This window comes from Schistocerca americana, unplaced genomic scaffold, assembly GCF_021461395.2.
Source record: "Schistocerca americana isolate TAMUIC-IGC-003095 unplaced genomic scaffold, iqSchAmer2.1 HiC_scaffold_569, whole genome shotgun sequence".
NCBI lineage: Eukaryota > Metazoa > Arthropoda > Insecta > Orthoptera > Acrididae > Schistocerca > Schistocerca americana.
This window is the reverse complement of record NW_025726312.1, coordinates 43,612-64,017: the sequence shown is the minus strand read 5'-3', so window position 1 is coordinate 64,017 and position 20,406 is coordinate 43,612. Positions and strand designations below refer to the sequence as shown.

Genomic DNA, 20,406 nt, shown 5'->3' with positions numbered 1-20,406 from the left:
GTGAGACATGTCCAGTGGCCGGGCCGTGACGTAGAGATCAAGGTGTTTTCTAGTCTGTACACAGGGCAGCCAAGCGTCGCCCGTGAGCGGTCGTTCCTGACCAAGCGTTAAGACGGCGGATTTATTGACGTTTAACATTGCACCACTATCGCTTTGGAATTCCTCAAGAATGCGCTTCGCTGCGGTGACATCGCGAACGTCATTAAGGAGCACGCTGACATCGTCGGCGTATGCTTGGACCACAGACTTGACACCATAAAACTGGAATCCAGGTAGGCTATGATGTAGGCGGCGCAACAAGGGTTCCATGAGGATCGCATAAAGCGTCGTTGAGAGAGGGCAGCCTTGCTTGATACCCCGTGAGAGCTGGATGTACTCCGTCAATGTATTATTGATCAGGAACCGTGTACGGGTACCACGGATACAGTTGTTGATGAGGTGGATAAAATTAAGACTGAAGCCCATAGTTTCCATCACGCTACTGAGATAACGATAGTCAGCCCGATCGTAAGCCTTGTCAAAATCGAGAAATGCTATGGCCATAGGAGTGTGGGTGGCCCAGGTGAGGGAGACGAGATCCCGATACAGCGCCAAAATGGTGGACAATGAGCGACCACGTATCGCACTCATTTGGTATGGTCCCAGAAGATCGGGTAACAGCTGCCGTAATCGGGCATTGAGGGCGCGCGTCAGAAGTTTAAAGTCCGCATTGAGCAAAGTAATGGGCCGCAGATCTTTGGTGGTGATCGGCGTCGGCGTCTTAGGTAGTAAAACAGTTAACCCCTCTGTGAAGGCTTGGGGCAGAGCAATCCCACGTAGTATTTCATTGTACATCTCCGTGAGTCCGTCCCCTAATATAGGCCAATATTTGACGTAAAACTCGACAGAGAGCCCGTCCGTGCCCGGAGATTTATTTCGTGGTGCGGCAAGCAGGGCATCCTTTAGTTCTTCGTTGGTAAAGGGAGCGAGCAAGTCCCGATTGTGGTCGTCGGTAATGCGGTACGGTGGGTGTCCAGAGTGATACCATTCTCGCACTTTCTCATGTGGTACACCTGCACGGGTGTAAAGTGCGGCAAAGTGGTTGGCAACATGGTTTTTGATGTCGCGGTGTTGGGTATAAAAAGCACCGTCGGCATCTTGCAACTTATGAATAAGTTTCCTGCGCGCCGCATGTAACTGTTGGACGATATGGTGAACAGACGTCTGCTGTTGCGGCAAGTTGGTGAAGTCACGTGCACGAATCTGGTGGCCGATAGCGTTCCGTCCCATCAAGGATGTAATTTTCGCTTGGAGTCTGCGTACGTGCGTGATGTTATTAGGCACCTGATGATAATCCCGGTACAATTCTCGCAGGGCGCAGAAATAGAATTCAGTGATTTCCTTCTCACCGCGCGCGCGAATCCTGGCGTGGTGTCTGAGGCAAATAATGAGTTTCCTCTTTGCATAAAGCGTCCACCAATCAATCCACGTGGGGTACGTGGGTCTGCGTGATGTTACGGAATGCCAAACCGACCGTATCTCACGCTCTAAAGTGGCGTCTTGTAAGAGGCGACAGTTGAGTTGCCATCGTCCGAAGCCTCTGTAAACCTTCTGCGGCGAGTGATTTAAGACGGTGTGGTAAGCGATATGGTCACTGAAATTAACGGGCCAATATTCGCAAGTTCCCACGTCGGCTAAAAGATCGCGGTGCACATATATGCGATCTAACCTGCTGGAAGACGTCGGCGTAAAGTGAGTAAAGGCAACATCATCTGGGTGTAAGGTCTCCCACGTGTCGACTAACTGCAATTCTGTGACCAGTGTCAGCAGTTCCTGACTGAAGTTAAAATTCGGCGTTTGATCGGAGCGGCGCAAAACGCAGTTAAAGTCACCACCCATAATAATACGCAGACGCAAGTCGGTGATTAAAGGCGCTATCTCTCCAGTATAAAACTCCTTCCTCGCCGCTCGCGCGCTGGAACCGGAAGGAGCGTACACATTAAGAAAGAGTACATCATGGAACTGGGCGGCAATGCCCCGTCCTGTAGGTAACATGGACAAACAAGAACATTCAATGCCTTCCCGATACAGAATGATGGTACCGGCCTCCGTTCCTATATTGACAATGGCGTCATAACCGGGGACATCGGCTAGGAGTGGAGTCATGGCTTCCTGTACGAACAGAATATCTATATCAGCGGCCCGTAAATACTGTCGAAGGCTGTGGATTTTTGCTTGAGAGACAATGCGGTTTACATTCAGAGTAGAAATCTTATAGGATTGTCGTGAACGGAGCGATATGGGACGACTGGTCATCTGCAGATGGAAACAGGTAAGATTTTTATCCCTTCAGCAGTCGTCCGCTTCGGAGGTCGAATAAGTCTAGACGTCGCCGTCCGTGGAAGCTGCATTGCGCCGGGGCGTAAGCAGCGTATCACCAGTTGCCATCGGTTCGTCACGGTCGGGAGTGCCGGCCATATCTTCAGTGTCATCCGCCCAATCGACAACAGACACAGCCGTTGTCGCGCCTGCTGTGGCGGTTCCGGAACCGCATAGCGGGCCGTCACCCTGCGCATCCGGCACTTGGTCCGTCCGCGGTGGTGCACAAGTCTCTGCCCTCCCCGTGTCAAGGTTGGAGACATCATCGTCAATAGTCATGGGTGAGGCCAACGACGGAAGACAATCGTCGGTCCCCGAAGTGTCATCGCAGATCATGCGGCCCGCTTGTTTGGCCTTTTCACGCAAGAGGGGCGCCGATTGGGCTGCCTCAGGACGAGCGATCCGACGTTTCTTCTGTTTTTTCGGGGAGGACCTACCGACGGAGACTTCCGCATTCTCTAAGGGAAGAGGAAGAGTCCCTGTCTCTTGCCGTCTGTCAACATCGGTAGTAGCAGCCTCTACGCCGTCGACCCGAGCTGCCTCATGTGAGGCGTCACGGGGCGCCGCGTCTAGTAAGCCAGTGGCCGGCAAAGCTTCCTGAGTGGTAGATATTTCCATAGGTACATCTCCGTCCTGCGTAATATCGGCCACACGAAGTCCCACGTCCACAGCCGGCGCCGTGGGTGTATTAGCACGGACCGCCGCTACATAAGTAGTCGGTAATATTGTCGGTTGCGTGGGAGTGGCTAGTTCACCCGCAGGCAGCTGTGTTACACGTCGTTGGATGCACTGTGCTCGGACGTGGCCTGTGGAATTACAGCCGGAACATGTACGGGGCTGTCCCTCATACATGATTATCGCCCTGTATCCACAAATCGTTAGGTAGGATGGAATATGCAGTTGCAATTCGATCCTAATTTGCCGCACACCATTCAAGACAGGATACTTATGGAACGAGGCCCACTTTTCGGCAATGTTACTGATAATTTTGCCGTAGGACTGAAGAGAAGCATTAATTTGTTCGGCCGTGATTTCAAAAGGCAACTCGAAAATCCTGACGGTGCGAATACCAAGACCAGCGTGGACAACAGTCACCTCACCAACATTCCCGTCACTGTGTCGAAATTTATAGGTACCGCCACATGACTCGATGATTTTGTCGCACAATTCTGGGTCACGCAATTTGATATAAACTGTGCTACTAACAATAGACAAATGGATACCAATGATATCGGTGGGGGGTAATTTTACGTCTTCATCAAGAAATCGTTCGACTTCGTAATACTTCGGTCGAGAGAAACTGCCATCAAACATAAACTTCAAAGTATCTTTGCGCTCTGGGTGATCCATGTTAGGTTCTAGTCGTTAACAACAAGATGTAATGCGCGCCGCAACGGCCCTCGACTCACCACGTGCCGCACCGCAAGCCGCAGCTGGGCTATTGGTACCTTCATGTAGAGCTGCCGCTGGGCTCGCACTGCCTGCTGCTGAGAAAGTGATTGCTTTTGCTGATATGACTTGCAATAACGACTGCGCGAAACGCCGCTATCTCGTTAGGGGTGCTACGGCAGACACCCTCTCGAGCACCCCGAAGACTTCTTGAGCCCTCGGCTGTGATGGGTTCCAGGCTGACAAAAGAACTGTCGTGTGTGCATTCGCGGACGAGAGAAAGGCTGAGGCAAGTTCGAGTGAACGAGGATGGACTCCTCGCGTCCGTCGTTTCCGTAGTGTAGCGGTTATCACGTCTGCTTCACACGCAGAAGGTCCCCGGTTCGATCCCGGGCGGGAACAGTGTTTTCCTGCCTATGTCGTATTGTCCTCCAATGAGCCACATCGTGTGTGGATCTGCTGCATGTCCCTTCGTTTTGCAAGTACCACATTTATTGAAATTTTTAGTTACGATGGCAACATCACTACAAGTTGTCTGTGAAGTAAAGTGCGCACAACAAGTTTCCGTGGTGTAGCGGTTATCACGTCTGCCTAACACGCAGGAGGTCCCCGGTACGATCCCGGGCGGAAACACTTTTTCATCACTTTAAACAAGACTAACTAACATGCATCTGCTACCACCTGTACCCGAAACCTTCGTAATCGCCTTCACGCGTCGGACCAGAGTGTCAATTGCTCACATCCAATAAGAAATTCATTTGATATTGACGGCGAGATTTTTGCGCTGACTCAGCCACTGACGTGCGATCAGTTTGCACAAAACGCTAGGGCGCGTCCGGGATTTGAACCCGGGACCTCCTGCACCCTAAGCAGGAATCATACCCCTAGACCAACGAGCCCTGTGACACGGCGAATGCCAATTATTGCAGTCCCTCGACGTCGTCCAGGGTGCCCTGGAGGTCTCGTGTACGCTGGCGGGATGGGGGCGCCGCGAATTCCCGCGGTCGGCGGCATTCCTGGGCTATTGGTACCTTCATGTAGAGCTGCCGCTGGGCTCGCACTGCCTGCTGCTGAGAAAGTGATTGCTTTTGCTGATATGACTTGCAATAACGACTGCGCGAAACGCCGCTATCACGTTAGGGGTGCTACGGCAGACACCCTCTCGAGCACCCCGAAGACTTCTTGAGCCCTCGGCTGTGATGGGTTCCAGGCTGACAAAAGAACTGTCGTGTGTGCATTCGCGGACGAGAGAAAGGCTGAGGCAAGTTCGAGTGAACAAGGATGGACTCCTCGGGTCCGTCGATTCCGTAGTGTAGCGGTTATCACGTCTGCTTCACACGCAGAAGGTCCCCGGTTCGATCCCGGGCGGGAACAGTATTTTCCTGCCTATGTCGTATTGTCCTCCAATGAGCCACGTCGTGTGTGGATCTGCTGCATGTCCCTTCGTTTTGCAAGTACCACATTTATTGAATTTTTTAGTTACGATGGCAACATCACTACAAGTTGTCTGTGAAGTAAAGTGCGCACAACAAGTTTCCGTGGTGTAGCGGTTATCACGTTTGCCTAACACGCAGAAGGTCCCCGGTTCGATCCCGGGCGGAAACACTTTTTCATCACTTTAAACAAGACTAACTAACATGCATCTGCTACCACCTGTACCCGAAACCTTCGTAATCGCCTTCACGCGTCGGACCAGAGTGTCAATTGCTCACATCGAATAAGAAATTCATTTGATATTGACGGCGAGATTTTTGCGCTGACTCAGCCACTGACGTGCGATCAGTTTGCACAGAACGCTAGGGCGCGTCCGGGATTTGAACCCGGGACCTCCTGCACCCTAAGCAGGAATCATACCCCTAGACCAACGAGCCCTGTGACACGGCGAATGCCAATTATTGCAGTCCCTCGACGTCGTCCAGGGTGCCCTGGAGGTCTCGTGTACGCTGGCGGGATGGGGGCGCCGCGAATTCCCGCGGTCGGCGGCATTCCTGGGCTATTGGTACCTTCATGTAGAGCTGCCGCTGGGCTCGCACTGCCTGCTGCTGAGAAAGTGATTGCTTTTGCTGATATGACTTGCAATAACGACTGCGCGAAACGCCGCTATCTCGTTAGGGGTGCTACGGCAGACACCCTCTCGAGCACCCCGAAGACTTCTTGAGCCCTCGGCTGTGATGGGTTCCAGGCTGACAAAAGAACTGTCGTGTGTGCATTCGCGGACGAGAGAAAGGCTGAGGCAAGTTCGAGTGAACAAGGATGGACTCCTGGCGTCCGTCGTTTCCGTAGTGTAGCGGTTATCACGTCTGCTTCACACGCAGAAGGTCTCCGGTTCGATCCCGGGCGGGAACAGTGTTTTCCTGCCTATGTCGTATTGTCATCCAATGAGCCACATCGTGTGTGGATCTGCTGCATGTCCCTTCGTTTTGCAAGTACCACATTTATTGAATTTTTTAGTTACGATGGCAACATCACTACAAGTTGTCTGTGAAGTAAAGTGCGCACAACAAGTTTCCGTGGTGTAGCGGTTATCACGTCTGCCTAACACGCAGAAGGTCCCCGGTTCGATCCCGGGCGGAAACAGTTTTTCATCACTTTAAACAAGACTAACTAACATGCATCTGCTACCACCTGTACCCGAAACCTTCGTAATCGCCTTCACGCGTCGGACCAGAGTGTCAATTGCTCACATCGAATAAGAAATTCATTTGATATTGACGGCGAGATTTTTGCGCTGACTCAGCCACTGACGTGCGATCAGTTTGCACAGAACGCTAGGGCGCGTCCGGGATTTGAACCCGGGACCTCCTGCAAACTAAGCAGGAATCATACCCCTAGACCAACGAGCCCTGTGACACGGCGAATGCCAATTATTGCAGTCCCTCGACGTCGTCCAGGGTGCCCTGGAGGTCTCGTGTACGCTGGCGGGATGGGGGCGCCGCGAATTCCCGCGGTCGGCGGCATTCCTGGGCTATTGGTACCTTCATGTAGAGCTGCCGCTGGGCTCGCACTGCCTGCTGCTGAGAAAGTGATTGCTTTTGCTGATATGACTTGCAATAACGACTGCGCGAAACGCCGCTATCTCGTTAGGGGTGCTACGGCAGACACCCTCTCGAGCACCCCGAAGACTTCTTGAGCCCTCGGCTGTGATGGGTTCCAGGCTGACAAAAGAACTGTCGTGTGTGCATTCGCGGACGAGAGAAAGGCTGAGGCAAGTTCGAGTGAACAAGGATGGACTCCTCGCGTCCGTCGTTTCCGTAGTGTAGCGGTTATCACGTCTGCTTCACACGCAGAAGGTCCCCGGTTCGATCCCGGGCGGGAACAGTGTTTTCCTGCCTATGTCGTATTGTCCTCCAATGAGCCACATCGTGTGTGGATCTGCTGCATGTCCCTTCGTTTTGCAAGTACCACATTTATTGAATTTTTTAGTTACGATGGCAACATCACTACAAGTTGTCTGTGAAGTAAAGTGCGCACAACAAGTTTCCGTGGTGTAGCGGTTATCACGTCTGCCTAACACGCAGAAGGTCCCCGGTACGATCCCGGGCGGAAACAGTTTTTCATCACTTTAAACAAGACTAACTAACATGCATCTGCTACCACCTGTACCCGAAACCTTCGTAATCGCCTTCACGCGTCGGACCAGAGTGTCAATTGCTCACATCGAATAAGAAATTCATTTGATATTGACGGCGAGATTTTTGCGCTGACTCAGCCACTGACGTGCGATCAGTTTGCACAGAACGCTAGGGCGCGTCCGGGATTTGAACCCGGGACCTCCTGCACCCTAAGCAGGAATCATACCCCTAGACCAACGAGCCCTGTGACACGGCGAATGCCAATTATTGCAGTCCCTCGACGTCGTCCAGGGTGCCCTGGAGGTCTCGTGTACGCTGGCGGGATGGGGGCGCCGCGAATTCCCGCGGTCGGCGGCATTCCTGGGCTATTGGTACCTTCATGTAGAGCTGCCGCTGGGCTCGCACTGCCTGCTGCTGAGAAAGTGATTGCTTTTGCTGATATGACTTGCAATAACGACTGCGCGAAACGCCGCTATCTCGTTAGGGGTGCTACGGCAGACACCCTCTCGAGCACCCCGAAGACTTCTTGAGCCCTCGGCTGTGATGGGTTCCAGGCTGACAAAAGAACTGTCGTGTGTGCATTCGCGGACGAGAGAAAGGCTGAGGCAAGTTCGAGTGAACAAGGATGGACTCCTCGCGTCCGTCGTTTCCGTAGTGTAGCGGTTATCACGTCTGCTTCACACGCAGAAGGTCTCCGGTTCGATCCCGGGCGGGAACAGTGTTTTCCTGCCTATGTCGTATTGTCATCCAATGAGCCACATCGTGTGTGGATCTGCTGCATGTCCCTTCGTTTTGCAAGTACCACATTTATTGAATTTTTTAGTTACGATGGCAACATCACTACAAGTTGTCTGTGAAGTAAAGTGCGCACAACAAGTTTCCGTGGTGTAGCGGTTATCACGTCTGCCTAACACGCAGAAGGTCCCCGGTTCGATCCCGGGCGGAAACAGTTTTTCATCACTTTAAACAAGACTAACTAACATGCATCTGCTACCACCTGTACCCGAAACCTTCGTAATCGCCTTCACGCGTCGGACCAGAGTGTCAATTGCTCACATCGAATAAGAAATTCATTTGATATTGACGGCGAGATTTTTGCGCTGACTCAGCCACTGACGTGCGATCAGTTTGCACAGAACGCTAGGGCGCGTCCGGGATTTGAACCCGGGACCTCCTGCAAACTAAGCAGGAATCATACCCCTAGACCAACGAGCCCTGTGACACGGCGAATGCCAATTATTGCAGTCCCTCGACGTCGTCCAGGGTGCCCTGGAGGTCTCGTGTACGCTGGCGGGATGGGGGCGCCGCGAATTCCCGCGGTCGGCGGCATTCCTGGGCTATTGGTACCTTCATGTAGAGCTGCCGCTGGGCTCGCACTGCCTGCTGCTGAGAAAGTGATTGCTTTTGCTGATATGACTTGCAATAACGACTGCGCGAAACGCCGCTATCTCGTTAGGGGTGCTACGGCAGACACCCTCTCGAGCACCCCGAAGACTTCTTGAGCCCTCGGCTGTGATGGGTTCCAGGCTGACAAAAGAACTGTCGTGTGTGCATTCGCGGACGAGAGAAAGGCTGAGGCAAGTTCGAGTGAACAAGGATGGACTCCTCGGGTCCGTCGATTCCGTAGTGTAGCGGTTATCACGTCTGCTTCACACGCAGAAGGTCCCCGGTTCGATCCCGGGCGGGAACAGTATTTTCCTGCCTATGTCGTATTGTCCTCCAATGAGCCACGTCGTGTGTGGATCTGCTGCATGTCCCTTCGTTTTGCAAGTACCACATTTATTGAATTTTTTAGTTACGATGGCAACATCACTACAAGTTGTCTGTGAAGTAAAGTGCGCACAATAAGTTTCCGTGGTGTAGCGGTTATCACGTCTGCCTAACACGCAGAAGGTCCCCGGTTCGATCCCGGGCGGAAACAGTTTTTCATCACTTTAAACAAGACTAACTAACATGCATCTGCTACCACCTGTACCCGAAACCTTCGTAATCGCCTTCACGCGTCGGACCAGAGTGTCAATTGCTCACATCGAATAAGAAATTCATTTGATATTGACGGCGAGATTTTTGCGCTGACTCAGCCACTGACGTGCGATCAGTTTGCACAGAACGCTAGGGCGCGTCCGGGATTTGAACCCGGGACCTCCTGCACCCTAAGCAGGAATCATACCCCTAGACCAACGAGCCCTGTGACACGGCGAATGCCAATTATTGCAGTCCCTCGACGTCGTCCAGGGTGCCCTGGAGGTCTCGTGTACGCTGGCGGGATGGGGGCGCCGCGAATTCCCGCGGTCGGCGGCATTCCTGGGCTATTGGTACCTTCATGTAGAGCTGCCGCTGGGCTCGCACTGCCTGCTGCTGAGAAAGTGATTGCTTTTGCTGATATGACTTGCAATAACGACTGCGCGAAACGCCGCTATCACGTTAGGGGTGCTACGGCAGACACCCTCTCGAGCACCCCGAAGACTTCTTGAGCCCTCGGCTGTGATGGGTTCCAGGCTGACAAAAGAACTGTCGTGTGTGCATTCGCGGACGAGAGAAAGGCTGAGGCAAGTTCGAGTGAACAAGGATGGACTCCTCGGGTCCGTCGATTCCGTAGTGTAGCGGTTATCACGTCTGCTTCACACGCAGAAGGTCACCGGTTCGATCCCGGGCGGGAACAGTATTTTCCTGCCTATGTCGTATTGTCCTCCAATGAGCCACGTCGTGTGTGGATCTGCTGCATGTCCCTTCGTTTTGCAAGTACCACATTTATTGAATTTTTTAGTTACGATGGCAACATCACTACAAGTTGTCTGTGAAGTAAATTGCGCACAACAAGTTTCCGTGGTGTAGCGGTTATCACGTTTGCCTAACACGCAGAAGGTCCCCGGTTCGATCCCGGGCGGAAACACTTTTTCATCACTTTAAACAAGACTAACTAACATGCATCTGCTACCACCTGTACCCGAAACCTTCGTAATCGCCTTCACGCGTCGGACCAGAGTGTCAATTGCTCACATCGAATAAGAAATTCATTTGATATTGACGGCGAGATTTTTGCGCTGACTCAGCCACTGACGTGCGATCAGTTTGCACAGAACGCTAGGGCGCGTCCGGGATTTGAACCCGGGACCTCCTGCACCCTAAGCAGGAATCATACCCCTAGACCAACGAGCCCTGTGACACGGCGAATGCCAATTATTGCAGTCCCTCGACGTCGTCCAGGGTGCCCTGGAGGTCTCGTGTACGCTGGCGGGATGGGGGCGCCGCGAATTCCCGCGGTCGGCGGCATTCCTGGGCTATTGGTACCTTCATGTAGAGCTGCCGCTGGGCTCGCACTGCCTGCTGCTGAGAAAGTGATTGCTTTTGCTGATATGACTTGCAATAACGACTGCGCGAAACGCCGCTATCTCGTTAGGGGTGCTACGGCAGACACCCTCTCGAGCACCCCGAAGACTTCTTGAGCCCTCGGCTGTGATGGGTTCCAGGCTGACAAAAGAACTGTCGTGTGTGCATTCGCGGACGAGAGAAAGGCTGAGGCAAGTTCGAGTGAACAAGGATGGACTCCTCGGGTCCGTCGATTCCGTAGTGTAGCGGTTATCACGTCTGCTTCACACGCAGAAGGTCCCCGGTTCGATCCCGGGCGGGAACAGTATTTTCCTGCCTATGTCGTATTGTCCTCCAATGAGCCACGTCGTGTGTGGATCTGCTGCATGTCCCTTCGTTTTGCAAGTACCACATTTATTGAATTTTTTAGTTACGATGGCAACATCACTACAAGTTGTCTGTGAAGTAAAGTGCGCACAATAAGTTTCCGTGGTGTAGCGGTTATCACGTCTGCCTAACACGCAGAAGGTCCCCGGTTCGATCCCGGGCGGAAACAGTTTTTCATCACTTTAAACAAGACTAACTAACATGCATCTGCTACCACCTGTACCCGAAACCTTCGTAATCGCCTTCACGCGTCGGACCAGAGTGTCAATTGCTCACATCGAATAAGAAATTCATTTGATATTGACGGCGAGATTTTTGCGCTGACTCAGCCACTGACGTGCGATCAGTTTGCACAGAACGCTAGGGCGCGTCCGGGATTTGAACCCGGGACCTCCTGCACCCTAAGCAGGAATCATACCCCTAGACCAACGAGCCCTGTGACACGGCGAATGCCAATTATTGCAGTCCCTCGACGTCGTCCAGGGTGCCCTGGAGGTCTCGTGTACGCTGGCGGGATGGGGGCGCCGCGAATTCCCGCGGTCGGCGGCATTCCTGGGCTATTGGTACCTTCATGTAGAGCTGCCGCTGGGCTCGCACTGCCTGCTGCTGAGAAAGTGATTGCTTTTGCTGATATGACTTGCAATAACGACTGCGCGAAACGCCGCTATCACGTTAGGGGTGCTACGGCAGACACCCTCTCGAGCACCCCGAAGACTTCTTGAGCCCTCGGCTGTGATGGGTTCCAGGCTGACAAAAGAACTGTCGTGTGTGCATTCGCGGACGAGAGAAAGGCTGAGGCAAGTTCGAGTGAACAAGGATGGACTCCTCGGGTCCGTCGATTCCGTAGTGTAGCGGTTATCACGTCTGCTTCACACGCAGAAGGTCACCGGTTCGATCCCGGGCGGGAACAGTATTTTCCTGCCTATGTCGTATTGTCCTCCAATGAGCCACGTCGTGTGTGGATCTGCTGCATGTCCCTTCGTTTTGCAAGTACCACATTTATTGAATTTTTTAGTTACGATGGCAACATCACTACAAGTTGTCTGTGAAGTAAAGTGCGCACAACAAGTTTCCGTGGTGTAGCGGTTATCACGTTTGCCTAACACGCAGAAGGTCCCCGGTTCGATCCCGGGCGGAAACACTTTTTCATCACTTTAAACAAGACTAACTAACATGCATCTGCTACCACCTGTACCCGAAACCTTCGTAATCGCCTTCACGCGTCGGACCAGAGTGTCAATTGCTCACATCGAATAAGAAATTCATTTGATATTGACGGCGAGATTTTTGCGCTGACTCAGCCACTGACGTGCGATCAGTTTGCACAGAACGCTAGGGCGCGTCCGGGATTTGAACCCGGGACCTCCTGCACCCTAAGCAGGAATCATACCCCTAGACCAACGAGCCCTGTGACACGGCGAATGCCAATTATTGCAGTCCCTCGACGTCGTCCAGGGTGCCCTGGAGGTCTCGTGTACGCTGGCGGGATGGGGGCGCCGCGAATTCCCGCGGTCGGCGGCATTCCTGGGCTATTGGTACCTTCATGTAGAGCTGCCGCTGGGCTCGCACTGCCTGCTGCTGAGAAAGTGATTGCTTTTGCTGATATGACTTGCAATAACGACTGCGCGAAACGCCGCTATCTCGTTAGGGGTGCTACGGCAGACACCCTCTCGAGCACCCCGAAGACTTCTTGAGCCCTCGGCTGTGATGGGTTCCAGGCTGACAAAAGAACTGTCGTGTGTGCATTCGCGGACGAGAGAAAGGCTGAGGCAAGTTCGAGTGAACGAGGATGGACTCCTCGCGTCCGTCGTTTCCGTAGTGTAGCGGTTATCACGTCTGCTTCACACGCAGAAGGTCCCCGGTTCGATCCCGGGCGGGAACAGTGTTTTCCTGCCTATGTCGTATTGTCCTCCAATGAGCCACATCGTGTGTGGATCTGCTGCATGTCCCTTCGTTTTGCAAGTACCACATTTATTGAAATTTTTAGTTACGATGGCAACATCACTACAAGTTGTCTGTGAAGTAAAGTGCGCACAACAAGTTTCCGTGGTGTAGCGGTTATCACGTCTGCCTAACACGCAGGAGGTCCCCGGTACGATCCCGGGCGGAAACACTTTTTCATCACTTTAAACAAGACTAACTAACATGCATCTGCTACCACCTGTACCCGAAACCTTCGTAATCGCCTTCACGCGTCGGACCAGAGTGTCAATTGCTCACATCCAATAAGAAATTCATTTGATATTGACGGCGAGATTTTTGCGCTGACTCAGCCACTGACGTGCGATCAGTTTGCACAAAACGCTAGGGCGCGTCCGGGATTTGAACCCGGGACCTCCTGCACCCTAAGCAGGAATCATACCCCTAGACCAACGAGCCCTGTGACACGGCGAATGCCAATTATTGCAGTCCCTCGACGTCGTCCAGGGTGCCCTGGAGGTCTCGTGTACGCTGGCGGGATGGGGGCGCCGCGAATTCCCGCGGTCGGCGGCATTCCTGGGCTATTGGTACCTTCATGTAGAGCTGCCGCTGGGCTCGCACTGCCTGCTGCTGAGAAAGTGATTGCTTTTGCTGATATGACTTGCAATAACGACTGCGCGAAACGCCGCTATCACGTTAGGGGTGCTACGGCAGACACCCTCTCGAGCACCCCGAAGACTTCTTGAGCCCTCGGCTGTGATGGGTTCCAGGCTGACAAAAGAACTGTCGTGTGTGCATTCGCGGACGAGAGAAAGGCTGAGGCAAGTTCGAGTGAACAAGGATGGACTCCTCGGGTCCGTCGATTCCGTAGTGTAGCGGTTATCACGTCTGCTTCACACGCAGAAGGTCCCCGGTTCGATCCCGGGCGGGAACAGTATTTTCCTGCCTATGTCGTATTGTCCTCCAATGAGCCACGTCGTGTGTGGATCTGCTGCATGTCCCTTCGTTTTGCAAGTACCACATTTATTGAATTTTTTAGTTACGATGGCAACATCACTACAAGTTGTCTGTGAAGTAAAGTGCGCACAACAAGTTTCCGTGGTGTAGCGGTTATCACGTTTGCCTAACACGCAGAAGGTCCCCGGTTCGATCCCGGGCGGAAACACTTTTTCATCACTTTAAACAAGACTAACTAACATGCATCTGCTACCACCTGTACCCGAAACCTTCGTAATCGCCTTCACGCGTCGGACCAGAGTGTCAATTGCTCACATCGAATAAGAAATTCATTTGATATTGACGGCGAGATTTTTGCGCTGACTCAGCCACTGACGTGCGATCAGTTTGCACAGAACGCCAGGGCGCGTCCGGGATTTGAACCCGGGACCTCCTGCACCCTAAGCAGGAATCATACCCCTAGACCAAAGAGCCCTGTGACACGGCGAATGCCAATTATTGCAGTCCCTCGACGTCGTCCAGGGTGCCCTGGAGGTCTCGTGTACGCTGGCGGGATGGGGGCGCCGCGAATTCCCGCGGTCGGCGGCATTCCTGGGCTATTGGTACCTTCATGTAGAGCTGCCGCTGGGCTCGCACTGCCTGCTGCTGAGAAAGTGATTGCTTTTGCTGATATGACTTGCAATAACGACTGCGCGAAACGCCGCTATCTCGTTAGGGGTGCTACGGCAGACACCCTCTCGAGCACCCCGAAGACTTCTTGAGCCCTCGGCTGTGATGGGTTCCAGGCTGACAAAAGAACTGTCGTGTGTGCATTCGCGGACGAGAGAAAGGCTGAGGCAAGTTCGAGTGAACAAGGATGGACTCCTCGGGTCCGTCGATTCCGTAGTGTAGCGGTTATCACGTCTGCTTCACACGCAGAAGGTCCCCGGTTCGATCCCGGGCGGGAACAGTATTTTCCTGCCTATGTCGTATTGTCCTCCAATGAGCCACGTCGTGTGTGGATCTGCTGCATGTCCCTTCGTTTTGCAAGTACCACATTTATTGAATTTTTTAGTTACGATGGCAACATCACTACAAGTTGTCTGTGAAGTAAAGTGCGCACAACAAGTTTCCGTGGTGTAGCGGTTATCACGTTTGCCTAACACGCAGAAGGTCCCCGGTTCGATCCCGGGCGGAAACACTTTTTCATCACTTTAAACAAGACTAACTAACATGCATCTGCTACCACCTGTACCCGAAACCTTCGTAATCGCCTTCACGCGTCGGACCAGAGTGTCAATTGCTCACATCGAATAAGAAATTCATTTGATATTGACGGCGAGATTTTTGCGCTGACTCAGCCACTGACGTGCGATCAGTTTGCACAGAACGCTAGGGCGCGTCCGGGATTTGAACCCGGGACCTCCTGCACCCTAAGCAGGAATCATACCCCTAGACCAAAGAGCCCTGTGACACGGCGAATGCCAATTATTGCAGTCCCTCGACGTCGTCCAGGGTGCCCTGGAGGTCTCGTGTACGCTGGCGGGATGGGGGCGCCGCGAATTCCCGCGGTCGGCGGCATTCCTGGGCTATTGGTACCTTCATGTAGAGCTGCCGCTGGGCTCGCACTGCCTGCTGCTGAGAAAGTGATTGCTTTTGCTGATATGACTTGCAATAACGACTGCGCGAAACGCCGCTATCTCGTTAGGGGTGCTACGGCAGACACCCTCTCGAGCACCCCGAAGACTTCTTGAGCCCTCGGCTGTGATGGGTTCCAGGCTGACAAAAGAACTGTCGTGTGTGCATTCGCGGACGAGAGAAAGGCTGAGGCAAGTTCGAGTGAACAAGGATGGACTCCTCGCGTCCGTCGTTTCCGTAGTGTAGCGGTTATCACGTCTGCTTCACACGCAGAAGGTCTCCGGTTCGATCCCGGGCGGGAACAGTGTTTTCCTGCCTATGTCGTATTGTCATCCAATGAGCCACATCGTGTGTGGATCTGCTGCATGTCCCTTCGTTTTGCAAGTACCACATTTATTGAATTTTTTAGTTACGATGGCAACATCACTACAAGTTGTCTGTGAAGTAAAGTGCGCACAACAAGTTTCCGTGGTGTAGCGGTTATCACGTCTGCCTAACACGCAGAAGGTCCCCGGTTCGATCCCGGGCGGAAACAGTTTTTCATCACTTCAAACAAGACTAACTAACATGCATCTGCTACCACCTGTACCCGAAACCTTCGTAATCGCCTTCACGCGTCGGACCAGAGTGTCAATTGCTCACATCGAATAAGAAATTCATTTGATATTGACGGCGAGATTTTTGCGCTGACTCAGCCACTGACGTGCGATCAGTTTGCACAGAACGCTAGGGCGCGTCCGGGATTTGAACCCGGGACCTCCTGCAAACTAAGCAGGAATCATACCCCTAGACCAACGAGCCCTGTGACACGGCGAATGCCAATTATTGCAGTCCCTCGACGTCGTCCAGGGTGCCCTGGAGGTCTCGTGTACGCTGGCGGGATGGGGGCGCCGCGAATTCCCGCGGTCGGCGGCATTCCTGGGCTATTGGTACCTTCATGTAGAGCTGCCGCTGGGCTCGCACTGCCTGCTGCTGAGAAAGTGATTGCTTTTGCTGATATGACTTGCAATAACGACTGCGCGAAACGCCGCTATCTCGTTAGGGGTGCTACGGCAGACACCCTCTCGAGCACCCCGAAGACTTCTTGAGCCCTCGGCTGTGATGGGTTCCAGGCTGACAAAAGAACTGTCGTGTGTGCATTCGCGGACGAGAGAAAGGCTGAGGCAAGTTCGAGTGAACAAGGATGGACTCCTCGCGTCCGTCGTTTCCGTAGTGTAGCGGTTATCACGTCTGCTTCACACGCAGAAGGTCCCCGGTTCGATCCCGGGCGGGAACAGTGTTTTCCTGCCTATGTCGTATTGTCCTCCAATGAGCCACATCGTGTGTGGATCTGCTGCATGTCCCTTCGTTTTGCAAGTACCACATTTATTGAATTTTTTAGTTACGATGGCAACATCACTACAAGTTGTCTGTGAAGTAAAGTGCGCACAACAAGTTTCCGTGGTGTAGCGGTTATCACGTCTGCCTAACACGCAGAAGGTCCCCGGTTCGATCCCGGGCGGAAACAGTTTTTCATCACTTTAAACAAGACTAACTAACATGCATCTGCTACCACCTGTACCCGAAACCTTCGTAATCGCCTTCACGCGTCGGACCAGAGTGTCAATTGCTCACATCGAATAAGAAATTCATTTGATATTGACGGCGAGATTTTTGCGCTGACTCAGCCACTGACGTGCGATCAGTTTGCACAGAACGCTAGGGCGCGTCCGGGATTTGAACCCGGGACCTCCTGCACCCTAAGCAGGAATCATACCCCTAGACCAACGAGCCCTGTGACACGGCGAATGCCAATTATTGCAGTCCCTCGACGTCGTCCAGGGTGCCCTGGAGGTCTCGTGTACGCTGGCGGGATGGGGGCGCCGCGAATTCCCGCGGTCGGCGGCATTCCTGGGCTATTGGTACCTTCATGTAGAGCTGCCGCTGGGCTCGCACTGCCTGCTGCTGAGAAAGTGATTGCTTTTGCTGATATGACTTGCAATAACGACTGCGCGAAACGCCGCTATCTCGTTAGGGGTGCTACGGCAGACACCCTCTCGAGCACCCCGAAGACTTCTTGAGCCCTCGGCTGTGATGGGTTCCAGGCTGACAAAAGAACTGTCGTGTGTGCATTCGCGGACGAGAGAAAGGCTGAGGCAAGTTCGAGTGAACAAGGATGGACTCCTCGCGTCCGTCGTTTCCGTAGTGTAGCGGTTATCACGTCTGCTTCACACGCAGAAGGTCCCCGGTTCGATCCCGGGCGGGAACAGTGTTTTCCTGCCTATGTCGTATTGTCCTCCAATGAGCCACATCGTGTGTGGATCTGCTGCATGTCCCTTCGTTTTGCAAGTACCACATTTATTGAATTTTTTAGTTACGATGGCAACATCACTACAAGTTGTCTGTGAAGTAAAGTGCGCACAACAAGTTTCCGTGGTGTAGCGGTTATCACGTCTGCCTAACACGCAGAAGGTCCCCGGTTCGATCCCGGGCGGAAACAGTTTTTCATCACTTTAAACAAGACTAACTAACATGCATCTGCTACCACCTGTACCCGAAACCTTCGTAATCGCCTTCACGCGTCGGACCAGAGTGTCAATTGCTCACATCGAATAAGAAATTCATTTGATATTGACGGCGAGATTTTTGCGCTGACTCAGCCACTGACGTGCGATCAGTTTGCACAGAACGCTAGGGCGCGTCCGGGATTTGAACCCGGGACCTCCTGCACCCTAAGCAGGAATCATACCCCTAGACCAACGAGCCCTGTGACACGGCGAATGCCAATTATTGCAGTCCCTCGACGTCGTCCAGGGTGCCCTGGAGGTCTCGTGTACGCTGGCGGGATGGGGGCGCCGCGAATTCCCGCGGTCGGCGGCATTCCTGGGCTATTGGTACCTTCATGTAGAGCTGTTGCTGGGCTCGCACTGCCTGCTGCTGAGAAAGTGATTGCTTTTGCTGATATGACTTGCAATAACGACTGCGCGAAACGCCGCTATCTCGTTAGGGGTGCTACGGCAGACACCCTCTCGAGCACCCCGAAGACTTCTTGAGCCCTCGGCTGTGATGGGTTCCAGGCTGACAAAAGAACTGTCGTGTGTGCATTCGCGGACGAGAGAAAGGCTGAGGCAAGTTCGAGTGAACAAGGATGGACTCCTCGCGTCCGTCGTTTCCGTAGTGTAGCGGTTATCACGTCTGCTTCACACGCAGAAGGTCCCCGGTTCGATCCCGGGCGGGAACAGTGTTTTCCTGCCTATGTCGTATTGTCCTCCAATGAGCCACATCGTGTGTGGATCTGCTGCATGTCCCTTCGTTTTGCAAGTACCACATTTATTGAATTTTTTAGTTACGATGGCAACATCACTACAAGTTGTCTGTGAAGTAAAGTGCGCACAACAAGTTTCCGTGGTGTAGCGGTTATCACGTCTGCCTAACACGCAGAAGGTCCCCGGTTCGATCCCGGGCGGAAACAGTTTTTCATCACTTTAAACAAGACTAACTAACATGCATCTGCTACCACCTGTACCCGAAACCTTCGTAATCGCCTTCACGCGTCGGACCAGAGTGTCAATTGCTCACATCGAATAAGAAATTCATTTGATATTGACGGCGAGATTTTTGCGCTGACTCAGCCACTGACGTGCGATCAGTTTGCACAGAACGCTAGGGCGCGTCCGGGATTTGAACCCGGGACCTCCTGCACCCTAAGCAGGAATCATACCCCTAGACCAACGAGCCCTGTGACACGGCGAATGCCAATTATTGCAGTCCCTCGACGTCGTCCAGGGTGCCCTGGAGGTCTCGTGTACGCTGGCGGGATGGGGGCGCCGCGAATTCCCGCGGTCGGCGGCATTCCTGGGCTATTGGTACCTTCATGTAGAGCTGCCGCTGGGCTCGCACTGCCTGCTGCTGAGAAAGTGATTGCTTTTGCTGATATGACTTGCAATAACGACTGCGCGAAACGCCGCTATCTCGTTAGGGGTGCTACGGCAGACACCCTCTCGAGCACCCCGAAGACTTCTTGAGCCCTCGGCTGTGATGGGTTCCAGGCTGACAAAAGAACTGTCGTGTGTGCATTCGCGGACGAGAGAAAGGCTGAGGCAAGTTCGAGTGAACGAGGATGGACTCCTCGCGTCCGTCGTTTCCGTAGTGTAGCGGTTATCACGTCTGCTTCACACGCAGAAGGTCCCCGGTTCGATCCCGGGCGGGAACAGTGTTTTCCTGCCTATGTCGTATTGTCCTCCAATGAGCCACATCGTGTGTGGATCTGCTGCATGTCCCTTCGTTTTGCAAGTACCACATTTATTGAAATTTTTAGTTACGATGGCAACATCACTACAAGTTGTCTGTGAAGTAAAGTGCGCGCAACAAGTTTCCGTGGTGTAGCGGTTATCACGTCTGCCTAACACGCAGGAGGTCCCCGGTACGATCCCGGGCGGAAACACTTTTTCATCACTTTAAACAAGACTAACTAACATGCATCTGCTACCACCTGTACCCGAAACCTTCGTAATCGCCTTCACGCGTCGGACCAGAGTGTCAATTGCTCACATCGAATAAGAAATTCATTTGATATTGACGGCGAGCTTTTTGCGCTGACTCAGCCACTGACGTGCGATCAGTTTGCACAAAACGCTAGGGCTCGTCCGGGATTTGAACCCGGGACCTCCTGCACCCTAAGCAGGAATCATACCCCTAGACCAACGAGCCCTGCGACACGGCCAATGCCAATTATTGCAGTCCCTAGATGTCGTCCAGGGTGCCCTGGAAGTCTCGTGTACGCTGGCGGGATGGGGGCGGCGCGAATTCCCGCAGTCGGCGGCCTTCCTGGGCTATTGGTACCTTCATGTAGAGCTGCCGCTGGGCTCGCACTGCCTGCTGCTGAGAAAGTGATTGCTTTTGCTGGTATGACTTGCAA

At 53.1% G+C, this 20,406-nt stretch overlaps 49 non-coding genes across 49 annotated transcripts; 34 read left to right on the top strand and 15 right to left on the bottom strand.

Annotated features, from left to right (window-relative positions):
• The first annotated feature begins 4,076 nt into the window (after positions 1 to 4,076).
• Positions 4,077 to 4,149, top strand: Trnav-cac. Its single transcript has one exon. It is a non-coding gene; the product is annotated as a tRNA-Val (tRNA).
• Positions 4,150 to 4,307: 158 nt separating this feature from the next.
• Trnav-aac lies at positions 4,308 to 4,380 on the top strand. The gene has a single exon. It is a non-coding gene; the product is annotated as a tRNA-Val (tRNA).
• Positions 4,381 to 4,574: 194 nt separating this feature from the next.
• Trnap-agg lies at positions 4,575 to 4,646 on the bottom strand. Its single transcript has one exon. It is a non-coding gene; the product is annotated as a tRNA-Pro (tRNA).
• Positions 4,647 to 5,048: 402 nt separating this feature from the next.
• Trnav-cac lies at positions 5,049 to 5,121 on the top strand. The gene has a single exon. It is a non-coding gene; the product is annotated as a tRNA-Val (tRNA).
• Positions 5,122 to 5,279: 158 nt separating this feature from the next.
• On the top strand, positions 5,280 to 5,352 carry Trnav-aac. The gene has a single exon. It is a non-coding gene; the product is annotated as a tRNA-Val (tRNA).
• Positions 5,353 to 5,546: 194 nt separating this feature from the next.
• Trnap-agg lies at positions 5,547 to 5,618 on the bottom strand. The gene has a single exon. It is a non-coding gene; the product is annotated as a tRNA-Pro (tRNA).
• A 402-nt stretch (positions 5,619 to 6,020) lies between these two features.
• On the top strand, positions 6,021 to 6,093 carry Trnav-cac. The gene has a single exon. It is a non-coding gene; the product is annotated as a tRNA-Val (tRNA).
• Positions 6,094 to 6,251: 158 nt separating this feature from the next.
• Trnav-aac lies at positions 6,252 to 6,324 on the top strand. The gene has a single exon. It is a non-coding gene; the product is annotated as a tRNA-Val (tRNA).
• A 194-nt stretch (positions 6,325 to 6,518) lies between these two features.
• Trnat-agu lies at positions 6,519 to 6,590 on the bottom strand. Its single transcript has one exon. It is a non-coding gene; the product is annotated as a tRNA-Thr (tRNA).
• A 402-nt stretch (positions 6,591 to 6,992) lies between these two features.
• On the top strand, positions 6,993 to 7,065 carry Trnav-cac. Its single transcript has one exon. It is a non-coding gene; the product is annotated as a tRNA-Val (tRNA).
• A 158-nt stretch (positions 7,066 to 7,223) lies between these two features.
• On the top strand, positions 7,224 to 7,296 carry Trnav-aac. The gene has a single exon. It is a non-coding gene; the product is annotated as a tRNA-Val (tRNA).
• A 194-nt stretch (positions 7,297 to 7,490) lies between these two features.
• Trnap-agg lies at positions 7,491 to 7,562 on the bottom strand. The gene has a single exon. It is a non-coding gene; the product is annotated as a tRNA-Pro (tRNA).
• A 402-nt stretch (positions 7,563 to 7,964) lies between these two features.
• Trnav-cac lies at positions 7,965 to 8,037 on the top strand. Its single transcript has one exon. It is a non-coding gene; the product is annotated as a tRNA-Val (tRNA).
• Positions 8,038 to 8,195: 158 nt separating this feature from the next.
• Positions 8,196 to 8,268, top strand: Trnav-aac. Its single transcript has one exon. It is a non-coding gene; the product is annotated as a tRNA-Val (tRNA).
• Positions 8,269 to 8,462: 194 nt separating this feature from the next.
• Trnat-agu lies at positions 8,463 to 8,534 on the bottom strand. Its single transcript has one exon. It is a non-coding gene; the product is annotated as a tRNA-Thr (tRNA).
• Positions 8,535 to 8,936: 402 nt separating this feature from the next.
• Trnav-cac lies at positions 8,937 to 9,009 on the top strand. Its single transcript has one exon. It is a non-coding gene; the product is annotated as a tRNA-Val (tRNA).
• Positions 9,010 to 9,167: 158 nt separating this feature from the next.
• On the top strand, positions 9,168 to 9,240 carry Trnav-aac. Its single transcript has one exon. It is a non-coding gene; the product is annotated as a tRNA-Val (tRNA).
• A 194-nt stretch (positions 9,241 to 9,434) lies between these two features.
• On the bottom strand, positions 9,435 to 9,506 carry Trnap-agg. The gene has a single exon. It is a non-coding gene; the product is annotated as a tRNA-Pro (tRNA).
• Positions 9,507 to 9,908: 402 nt separating this feature from the next.
• Trnav-cac lies at positions 9,909 to 9,981 on the top strand. Its single transcript has one exon. It is a non-coding gene; the product is annotated as a tRNA-Val (tRNA).
• A 158-nt stretch (positions 9,982 to 10,139) lies between these two features.
• Trnav-aac lies at positions 10,140 to 10,212 on the top strand. The gene has a single exon. It is a non-coding gene; the product is annotated as a tRNA-Val (tRNA).
• Positions 10,213 to 10,406: 194 nt separating this feature from the next.
• On the bottom strand, positions 10,407 to 10,478 carry Trnap-agg. Its single transcript has one exon. It is a non-coding gene; the product is annotated as a tRNA-Pro (tRNA).
• A 402-nt stretch (positions 10,479 to 10,880) lies between these two features.
• Trnav-cac lies at positions 10,881 to 10,953 on the top strand. Its single transcript has one exon. It is a non-coding gene; the product is annotated as a tRNA-Val (tRNA).
• Positions 10,954 to 11,111: 158 nt separating this feature from the next.
• On the top strand, positions 11,112 to 11,184 carry Trnav-aac. Its single transcript has one exon. It is a non-coding gene; the product is annotated as a tRNA-Val (tRNA).
• A 194-nt stretch (positions 11,185 to 11,378) lies between these two features.
• Trnap-agg lies at positions 11,379 to 11,450 on the bottom strand. Its single transcript has one exon. It is a non-coding gene; the product is annotated as a tRNA-Pro (tRNA).
• Positions 11,451 to 11,852: 402 nt separating this feature from the next.
• On the top strand, positions 11,853 to 11,925 carry Trnav-cac. Its single transcript has one exon. It is a non-coding gene; the product is annotated as a tRNA-Val (tRNA).
• A 158-nt stretch (positions 11,926 to 12,083) lies between these two features.
• On the top strand, positions 12,084 to 12,156 carry Trnav-aac. Its single transcript has one exon. It is a non-coding gene; the product is annotated as a tRNA-Val (tRNA).
• Positions 12,157 to 12,350: 194 nt separating this feature from the next.
• Positions 12,351 to 12,422, bottom strand: Trnap-agg. Its single transcript has one exon. It is a non-coding gene; the product is annotated as a tRNA-Pro (tRNA).
• A 402-nt stretch (positions 12,423 to 12,824) lies between these two features.
• Positions 12,825 to 12,897, top strand: Trnav-cac. Its single transcript has one exon. It is a non-coding gene; the product is annotated as a tRNA-Val (tRNA).
• A 158-nt stretch (positions 12,898 to 13,055) lies between these two features.
• Positions 13,056 to 13,128, top strand: Trnav-aac. The gene has a single exon. It is a non-coding gene; the product is annotated as a tRNA-Val (tRNA).
• A 194-nt stretch (positions 13,129 to 13,322) lies between these two features.
• On the bottom strand, positions 13,323 to 13,394 carry Trnap-agg. The gene has a single exon. It is a non-coding gene; the product is annotated as a tRNA-Pro (tRNA).
• A 402-nt stretch (positions 13,395 to 13,796) lies between these two features.
• Positions 13,797 to 13,869, top strand: Trnav-cac. Its single transcript has one exon. It is a non-coding gene; the product is annotated as a tRNA-Val (tRNA).
• Positions 13,870 to 14,027: 158 nt separating this feature from the next.
• On the top strand, positions 14,028 to 14,100 carry Trnav-aac. The gene has a single exon. It is a non-coding gene; the product is annotated as a tRNA-Val (tRNA).
• A 668-nt stretch (positions 14,101 to 14,768) lies between these two features.
• Trnav-cac lies at positions 14,769 to 14,841 on the top strand. The gene has a single exon. It is a non-coding gene; the product is annotated as a tRNA-Val (tRNA).
• Positions 14,842 to 14,999: 158 nt separating this feature from the next.
• Positions 15,000 to 15,072, top strand: Trnav-aac. Its single transcript has one exon. It is a non-coding gene; the product is annotated as a tRNA-Val (tRNA).
• Positions 15,073 to 15,740: 668 nt separating this feature from the next.
• On the top strand, positions 15,741 to 15,813 carry Trnav-cac. The gene has a single exon. It is a non-coding gene; the product is annotated as a tRNA-Val (tRNA).
• Positions 15,814 to 15,971: 158 nt separating this feature from the next.
• Trnav-aac lies at positions 15,972 to 16,044 on the top strand. The gene has a single exon. It is a non-coding gene; the product is annotated as a tRNA-Val (tRNA).
• Positions 16,045 to 16,238: 194 nt separating this feature from the next.
• Positions 16,239 to 16,310, bottom strand: Trnat-agu. Its single transcript has one exon. It is a non-coding gene; the product is annotated as a tRNA-Thr (tRNA).
• A 402-nt stretch (positions 16,311 to 16,712) lies between these two features.
• Positions 16,713 to 16,785, top strand: Trnav-cac. The gene has a single exon. It is a non-coding gene; the product is annotated as a tRNA-Val (tRNA).
• Positions 16,786 to 16,943: 158 nt separating this feature from the next.
• Trnav-aac lies at positions 16,944 to 17,016 on the top strand. Its single transcript has one exon. It is a non-coding gene; the product is annotated as a tRNA-Val (tRNA).
• Positions 17,017 to 17,210: 194 nt separating this feature from the next.
• Trnap-agg lies at positions 17,211 to 17,282 on the bottom strand. Its single transcript has one exon. It is a non-coding gene; the product is annotated as a tRNA-Pro (tRNA).
• A 402-nt stretch (positions 17,283 to 17,684) lies between these two features.
• On the top strand, positions 17,685 to 17,757 carry Trnav-cac. The gene has a single exon. It is a non-coding gene; the product is annotated as a tRNA-Val (tRNA).
• Positions 17,758 to 17,915: 158 nt separating this feature from the next.
• Trnav-aac lies at positions 17,916 to 17,988 on the top strand. Its single transcript has one exon. It is a non-coding gene; the product is annotated as a tRNA-Val (tRNA).
• Positions 17,989 to 18,182: 194 nt separating this feature from the next.
• Trnap-agg lies at positions 18,183 to 18,254 on the bottom strand. The gene has a single exon. It is a non-coding gene; the product is annotated as a tRNA-Pro (tRNA).
• A 402-nt stretch (positions 18,255 to 18,656) lies between these two features.
• On the top strand, positions 18,657 to 18,729 carry Trnav-cac. Its single transcript has one exon. It is a non-coding gene; the product is annotated as a tRNA-Val (tRNA).
• A 158-nt stretch (positions 18,730 to 18,887) lies between these two features.
• Trnav-aac lies at positions 18,888 to 18,960 on the top strand. The gene has a single exon. It is a non-coding gene; the product is annotated as a tRNA-Val (tRNA).
• Positions 18,961 to 19,154: 194 nt separating this feature from the next.
• On the bottom strand, positions 19,155 to 19,226 carry Trnap-agg. Its single transcript has one exon. It is a non-coding gene; the product is annotated as a tRNA-Pro (tRNA).
• Positions 19,227 to 19,628: 402 nt separating this feature from the next.
• Positions 19,629 to 19,701, top strand: Trnav-cac. The gene has a single exon. It is a non-coding gene; the product is annotated as a tRNA-Val (tRNA).
• A 158-nt stretch (positions 19,702 to 19,859) lies between these two features.
• Positions 19,860 to 19,932, top strand: Trnav-aac. The gene has a single exon. It is a non-coding gene; the product is annotated as a tRNA-Val (tRNA).
• Positions 19,933 to 20,126: 194 nt separating this feature from the next.
• Trnap-agg lies at positions 20,127 to 20,198 on the bottom strand. Its single transcript has one exon. It is a non-coding gene; the product is annotated as a tRNA-Pro (tRNA).
• Between the last annotated feature and the right edge of the window lie 208 nt (positions 20,199 to 20,406).